We start from the raw sequence: 7,773 nt of genomic DNA on the forward strand, positions 1-7,773 counted from the left end.
GCTGAGAAATCTCTCCAAAGCTTAAGACACTGACAAGTTGCTCTAATAACTCAAGGAACTCAGCTGCTTTAACACCCAGATATTTATTTGTTCAGGTGTGCCAAATGCTTCATAATACAATAAAACCACAAATATTTTCTTAACAGTTTATATTAGTTTAATAGTTGTCTGGACGTCAATAACTATCCTGGCCCCTTGTGTCTTTAATTTGTAACCCTCCCACCTGTGCCCCAACTCAACAGTACCTGCTGCAAGGAGAAAATTTGCTAAAGCTAAGCTTCTCTCAAGCCCAGTAAGGTGGAGCTCTCTCCAGCCCACCTGGTCTTGTGAAAGTGGGAGACCTTAACATGAAGTTTCTCTTGCATTGAAATCTCTTCAGTCAGTTGTGACCTCCCTCCCTCAGCCTCTGCTGGGTTCAGTATTCTAGGAGCAGGAATGGTATTTGAGCCCTATAGAAGCCAAGAAGACCTTGGCAAACATGGCCTTCCATGTTCCGGACCTCTGGGCTGATATTTCTGCAAGAATTATAGAGGGGCTTGTTCTATGCCAAGAAAGATCAGGATCACATTCTGAGTGCCCACATCTCCCAAGCCAAGCAAAATACAACTCAGATCATCTATCACGTACTTAGGATGTCAGAGACAGGCCCCACTGGGCTGGAGTATTGATTCCAAAGAGACAAGAAAAGAATCTCCACTTGTCATATTACAATTAAACTACTAAGCTGGGCGTGGTGACTCATGCCTTTAATCCCAGCACTTGGGAGGCAGAGGTAAGATTGCTGAGAGTTCAAGTCCACCTGAGACTACATAGTGAATTCCAGTAATTTCACTAGAGTGAGACCTACCCCCCAAAACAAAAACAAATATATAAACTACTAAATATACAGAATAAAGAAAATATGCTGACAGCAGGAAGAGAGAAGCAGAAAGTCACATATTCAGGCATGCCCATCAAAATAACAACAAACTTTTCATTGAAACTTTAACAGCCAGGATGGCTTGGGATGATGTTATTTCAAATTCTGAATGATAACAGCTAACAACCCATACTACTATATCCAGCAAAGCTCTCACAATGGAAGAAGAACAAAAAACATTCTGTACAAAAAGAAAGCCAGCTAGAAAGAAGATACTTCAAGGAAACCTTTAAAACTAAAAACAAATGCATTCATGAAGCCACAGAAAAGGTTTAACCAATTTAATTAATTTTTTTAAATTTAATTTATTTGTTTTTTTTTTCAGCAAATACAGGCAGTTTGGCACCATTGTTAGGCCCATCTATGATCTACCCCCTCCCATTGGACCCTCCTTGTTGATGTAAATGGGTCGTGCATTGTGGAGTTAGCCCACAGTTTTTGGTATGATAAATGTCTCTGCATATCATGACCCAACATGTGACTCTGACATTCTTTCTGCCCCCTCTTCTGCAAAATTGCCCTGAGCCTTGTTGGGTGCACTTTTGGTCTGCTTCAGTGCTGAGGTGTTGGGGGCCTCTGAGGCTCTGGCTCTCTGATTTGGTAGGAGTTGATTTTTCTCTGTGTTGGTCTCCTTCCCCTTTGTGCTGGTATCCGGTTCACAGGAAAACATCACCCTTGCTTGTTTCGCCAATTGTCCTTAGTTTCAGTCGGGCCCCTTTTGCAGTATGTTGTGGCGGCTCTCTCTTTAGGATCTGCATCTATCTGAAAAAGAGAAGCAGATTCTCCAACGAAGAGTAAGTTAGCACCCAGAAAATTGAGATAACAATTACTTTTTTGATAGAGAGTTTGATAGGTGTAGGCCCTCTTGTACCCCATGAATGATGGTAGCTTGATATTGGAGAGTGGGATTATGTTTGGGTATGGTTCTGACTTGTTTCCCAGCTCCAGATATGGGTCCTGTACCACTGAGGGGATCACTTAGCCAAATCAAGAGCAATTGGTTCCCCACCATAGTTGTGTGCCACTATTGCACTTGGGTGAGCATCACATCAGGTTATTTGTTGCTAATTAGGTTAGACAATGAGTTGCTTGGACAGATATTGGACATTTCCCCCAATTGCCCATGTAGCACCTTCTGGCACTAGACACACTGACTGTCTGGGGACTGACTCTCTCCTGGCTTCCAGCCATGCCATTCCATTTCACATGTCAGCTGCATATGGAGTCTTCAGCAAGAGGGTCTTACCACTGACCTTTGGTGGGTCATCAAGTACTCTGACAGAAGTCTGTCATTGTTTTGGGAAACCTTGTAGGTTTCTCTTATCAAAAGCTCATTGTGGATGGTAGCCCCAAGCTGGAAGTGGGGGCTACAGGTCAGTGCCCACTAAGAAATTGAGGAAAACATAACTAATATACAAGAGTTAGAGAGGAGAGATATAGAGGGGAGAGGAGGAAAGGGAGGGAGGGAAGATGTAGAAGGTTTAGGTTAGTCTTGATCCTACCCTCTCCAGTGTCTTGTGGTTCAGGTGTTTCCTGTAAGGGTCTAGTGAAGGTTCAGCCATTTGGTCTACCTTTTAGGAAGTAGAATTTTATGGTACCATTGCTGTTTGGGTCCAGATTACTGTTTTCTACCCTTTGATGCCCTCCCCGCCCTCCCCATCCATCCTATTGTCTAGTCCATGAAGTGCTTGCTGGGTATGTAAGGTATCTTGGGTAGATTCAGGTTAGGTGTTGTAGATGAGTGAGACTATGTGTCAATATTTTTTTCTGTGATTGGGTACGTTCACTGAGAATGATCGGTTCCAGGTTCAACCATTTGTCCTCAAATTTATTTGTGTCGTTTTTTCTTACTGCTGTATAGAATTCCATTGTGTAGATATACCACATCTTTGTTATCCATTCTTCTAATGATGGACATCTGGGTTGATTCCAGCTTTTAGCTATTATGAATTGAGCCGCTACAAACATGGTTGAGCAAATTTCTCTGGCCTGTGGTTTGAAGGTTTTAGGGTAGATGCCCAGTAAGGGTATAAGTGGATCTATTAGTATTCCTATAGTCAGCTTTTTCAGCAGTCTCCATATTGCTTTCCAAAGTTGTTATACCATCCTGCATTCCCACCAACAGTGAATGAGTGTCCCTGCTTCTCCACATCCTTGCCAGCATTTATTTTCATTTGATTTTTTGATGTTGGCTATCCTTATTGGGGTAAGGTGGAATCTCATAGTTGTTTTAATTTGCATTTCTCTGATGATTAGGGATGATGAACATTTTCTTAAGTGTGTGTTTGCCATTTGTATATCTTCCTCTGTGAACTGCCTGTTCAACACTTTGCCCCATTTTGTGAGTGGGGTGTTTGATTTCTTACTGTTTAGATTTTTGAGTTCTTTGTAAATTCTAGAGAGTAGACCTCTATCAGTTGGATAACAACAATCTATGGGTATTCTATTGGCTTTGCTTATTATATGCTTGTCTGTAAAGAAACTCTTCAGCTTCATAGGATCCCATTGGTTGAGTGTATAAGAACTTGAACAACTGGGGTTTTGTTCAGGAAGTCTTTTTCCATTCCTATATCAAGGAAAGTACTTCCTAAATTTTCTTCCAGTAGTATTCGAGTTTCTGGTCTTATGTTGAGGTCTATGATCCATTTGGATTTGAGTGTAGTGCATGGTGAAATGTGTGGATCAAGTTTTAGTTTCCTGCATGTGGTTATCCAGTTTGTCCAGCATCATTTGTTGAAGATGCTATCTTTATTCCAGCCTATATTTTTCAGGCCTTTGTCGAATACCAAGGAGCTATAGTTGCTTGACCCAAAATCCGGGTCCTCAAGTCTATTCCATTGGTCTATACTCCTGTTTTTATGCCAGTACCATGCTGTTTTTATTACTATGGCTTTGTAGTATAGCTTTAGATCAGGTATGGTGATGCCACCAGAGGTATTTCTTTTGCTGAGGATATGTTTGGATATGCGAGGCCTTCTGTTTTTCCATATGAAATTTGAGATCATTTTTCTATCTCTATGAAGAACACTGTAGGGATTTTAATTGGAATTGCATTAAATCTATATATTGCCTTTGGTAGGATTGTCATCTTCACAATGTTAATTCTGCCTATCCAGGAGCATGGGAGGTCTTTCCATCTTCTCAAGTCCTCCTCAATTTCTTTTTTGAGAGTTTTTATATTTTCGTTGTATAGCTCTTTTACTTCCTTGGTTAACGTTATCCCAGGGTATTTTGTTGCTGTTGTTGCTGTTGAAAATGGGACTATGTCCTTTATTTCTTTTTCTGTATCTTTGTCATTTGCATACAGAAATGCTACCGATTTTTGTGCATTGATTTTGTTTCCTGCTACTTTGCTATAGGAGTTAATCACCTTCAGGAGTTTTGGTATGGAGTCTCTCGGGTCTCTTACATATACTACCATGTCATCAGCGAATAGAGCTAACTTAACTTCTTCCTTTCCAAATTGTATCCCTTTTATTTCTTTCTCCTGTTTTATTGCTTGGGCTAGGACTTCCAGAACTATATTGAAAAGCAGAGGTGAGAGAGGACATCCCTGTCTTGTTCCTGATCTCAATGGGAATTCCTCCAGTCTCTCTCCATTAAGTATTATTTGGGCCTTTGGAGCTTTGTATATGGCCTTTATTATGTTAAGATGTGAACTGGCCATGCCGATTCTCTCCAATGTTTTGATCATGAAGTGATGTTGTATCTTGTCAAAGGCCTTTTCTGCATCTATCAAAATGATCATGTGGTTGTTATGTTTAAGCTTGTTTATGTGGTGTATTACATTGACAGATTTTCGTATGTTGAACCACCCTTGTGTTCCTGGGATAAATCCCACTTGGTCAAGGTGGATAATGCTTTTAATGTGTTGTTGGATTCGGTTTGCGAGTATTTTGTTGAGGATCTTTGCATTTATGTTCACTAAGGAAATAGGCCGGTAGTTTACTTTTCTTGTGGCATCTCTGCCTGGTTTTGGAATTAGGGTGATACTAGCTTCATAGAAGGAGTTGGGTAGCTTTCCCTGTTCTTCAATACTGTGGCACAGTTTTAGAAAGATTGGTTTGAGTTCTTCCATGAACGTTTGATAAAATTTGTCTGGGAATACATCTAGTCCTGGACTCTTCTTTTCTGGGAGGTTTTTTTATTGCTTTTTCAATCTCCGTGAGTGTGATGGGTTCATTGAGGTGATTAATCTGCTCTGAGTTTAGCTTTGGTAGATGATGTGCACCCAGGAATTTATCCATCTCCTCCACATTTTCCAGTTTTGTGGAGTAGAGGTTTTTGAAATAAGTCCTGATGATTCTGCTGATTTCACTTATGACTGTTGTGATCTCTCCTTTTTCATTTTGAATTTTGTTAATTTGTAGTCTCTCCCTTTTTTGCTTGATCAAATTGGCCAGAGGTTTGTCAATCTTGTTTAGTTTTTCAAACAACCAGCTCTTTGTTTTGTCAATTGCCTTAATTGTTTCCTTGGTTTCCAATTTATTAATTTCTGCTCTGATTTCAATTATTTCTTTCCTTCTGGAGCTCTTTGGGTTGGATTTTTCTTGTTTTTCCAATACCTTTAGGTGGATGGTTAGGCTATTGATTTGGGATCTTTCTGTCTTTTTTATGAAGGCATTGAGTGCTATGAATTTTCCCCTGAGGACTGCCTTCATTGTGTTCCATACGTTTTGGTATGATGTGTCCTCATTGTCATTCAATTCCAGGAATTTTGAAATTTTTTTTTTTTTTATTTCATCCACTATCCATTTATTGTTTAGAGTGTGCTATTCAGTTTCCAGTTGCCGTTGGGGTTCTTGTTGGTTTTTTTGTTGTTGATTTCTAGGAATATAGCATTATGATCTGATATCATGCAGGGAATTATGTCGATTTTCCTAAATATGTGGAGGCAGTCTTTGTGACCCAGTATATGGTCTATTTTAGAGAATGTTCCACGGGTTGCTGAGAAGAATGTGTAGTCTGTGGATTTGGGATGGAAAGTTCTGTAGATGTCTGTTAGGTCTAAGTGCTCTATGGTTTTGTTGAGCTCTCTTACTTCCCTGTTGAGCTTCTGTTTGGATGATCTATTACAGATAATGGTGTGTTAAAGTCCCCAGCCATGATGGTGTTGGTGGTTATTTCTGTTTTATTGTCAAGTAGGTTTTGTTTTATGAACTATAGTGTCCCTGTGTTTGGTGCATACAGATTTATGATTCTAATATCCTCTTGATAGATTGTTCCCTTGATAAGTAGCAAGTAGCCTTCTTTGTCTTTTTTGATTGTTTTTGGTTTGAAGTCAATTTTATCCGATATTAATATAGCTACACCTGCTTGTTTCTTATTCCCATTTGCTTGGAATATTGTTGTCCACCCTTTCACCCTGAGGAGGTTTCTGTCTTTAGTGGTAAGGTGGGTTTTTTGAAGGCAGCAGATTGAGGGGTCTAATTTTTTGATCCACCCTGTTAGCTTGTGTCTCTTGATGGATGAATTAAGGCCATTAATATTTAGGGTGATGACTGTGAGATTTGATTTTATCCCTGCCATGTTGTGGTGGTAGAGGTGTGTTAGTGTTTCCATGGAATTTGAAATTTTTTGTGTCTACTCTGGCTTTGGTTGTTGTAATCTGCTTCTTGTAGGCATTTGTGTTTGGTTATTTGTTTCTTCTCTGTGGAGAATTTCATGGAATACTTTCTGTAGGTTTGGTTTTGTGTTCATATAATGGTAAAGCTGAGTTTTGTCATGGAAAGTTTTCCTTTCACCATCTATTATAAGGGAGACTTTTGCCAGGTAGAGTAGTTTGGGTTGGAAGCCATAGTTTCTTAGATTTTTGAAAGTTTCATTCCCGGCTCTTATAGCTTTCAGGGTTTCCATTGAGAAGTCTGAAGTAATTCTGATGGGCTTTCCTTGGAAAGTGGTGTGCTGTTTTTCCCTAGCTGCTTTTAGGATTTTCTCTTTGGTGTCAATGTTTAGAGTCTTAATGATAATATATCTTGGGGAGTTTCTCCTTTGTTCTAGTCAGTTAGGAGTTCTATTTGCTTCTTGTATCTTGATGGGCCTTTCTTTTAAGAAACAGGGGAAGTTTTCTTCAATTATTGTGTTAAATAAGTTCTCCATGCCTTTGGTCTGAAATTCTTCTCCTTCTGGTATTCTAATGATTCTGATATTAGGACGTTTAAGTGTATCCCACAATTCCCTCATGTTCTGTTCACAGGAACTTTTGAACTTTCTGAAATTTTTGGACTCTCGAACTGTTTCTTCCATCCTGTCTTCCAGATCAGAGTTTCTATCTTCCACTTCGCTGACTCTATTCTTGAGAGCCTCTAGTGAGTTTTGGACTTGTTCAATTAAGTTTGCATTTTCTACTACTTTCCTATGTATCACTTCCATCGCTCTGTCCAGCTCCCTTTTCACCTCAGTTTCTGATTTTCTTGATGATTCTTGGAAATCATCCTTGCATTTCTTTATGTTTTCATTTAGTGTGGCAAGCTGATTTTTAAGGTCCTCTTTTTTTTCACTCTCCCTCAACTCTCTTAGCTGTCTTTGAATTCCTTCCAGTGTCTTATCATATTGCTCTAGCTTAGTGATGGTAGCATCCACACGATTATCTGTCCTTTGTAGCTTTCCTGCAAGTTCTAGCAGTAGGTTGGTCAGGATTGCATTGCTCATAGCTTCCACTTGATGTTCCAATCCTAAACACTCTTCTATGTTTTGGTTAGATGTAATCCTTGTTGGACTGGGTGATCTGTCTGGATTTTCTTGCATTTTATTTTTCATGTTTTTTCTTTTGCACTGTGGTCTACCCATGTCAGTGTATGGGCAGGTAGGTGGGTGGAGCAGCCTGGGCTCTAGCTCAACGAGAATCCAAGGCA

This window comes from Jaculus jaculus, chromosome X (genome assembly GCF_020740685.1).
Source record: "Jaculus jaculus isolate mJacJac1 chromosome X, mJacJac1.mat.Y.cur, whole genome shotgun sequence".
Classification (NCBI taxonomy): domain Eukaryota; kingdom Metazoa; phylum Chordata; class Mammalia; order Rodentia; family Dipodidae; genus Jaculus; species Jaculus jaculus.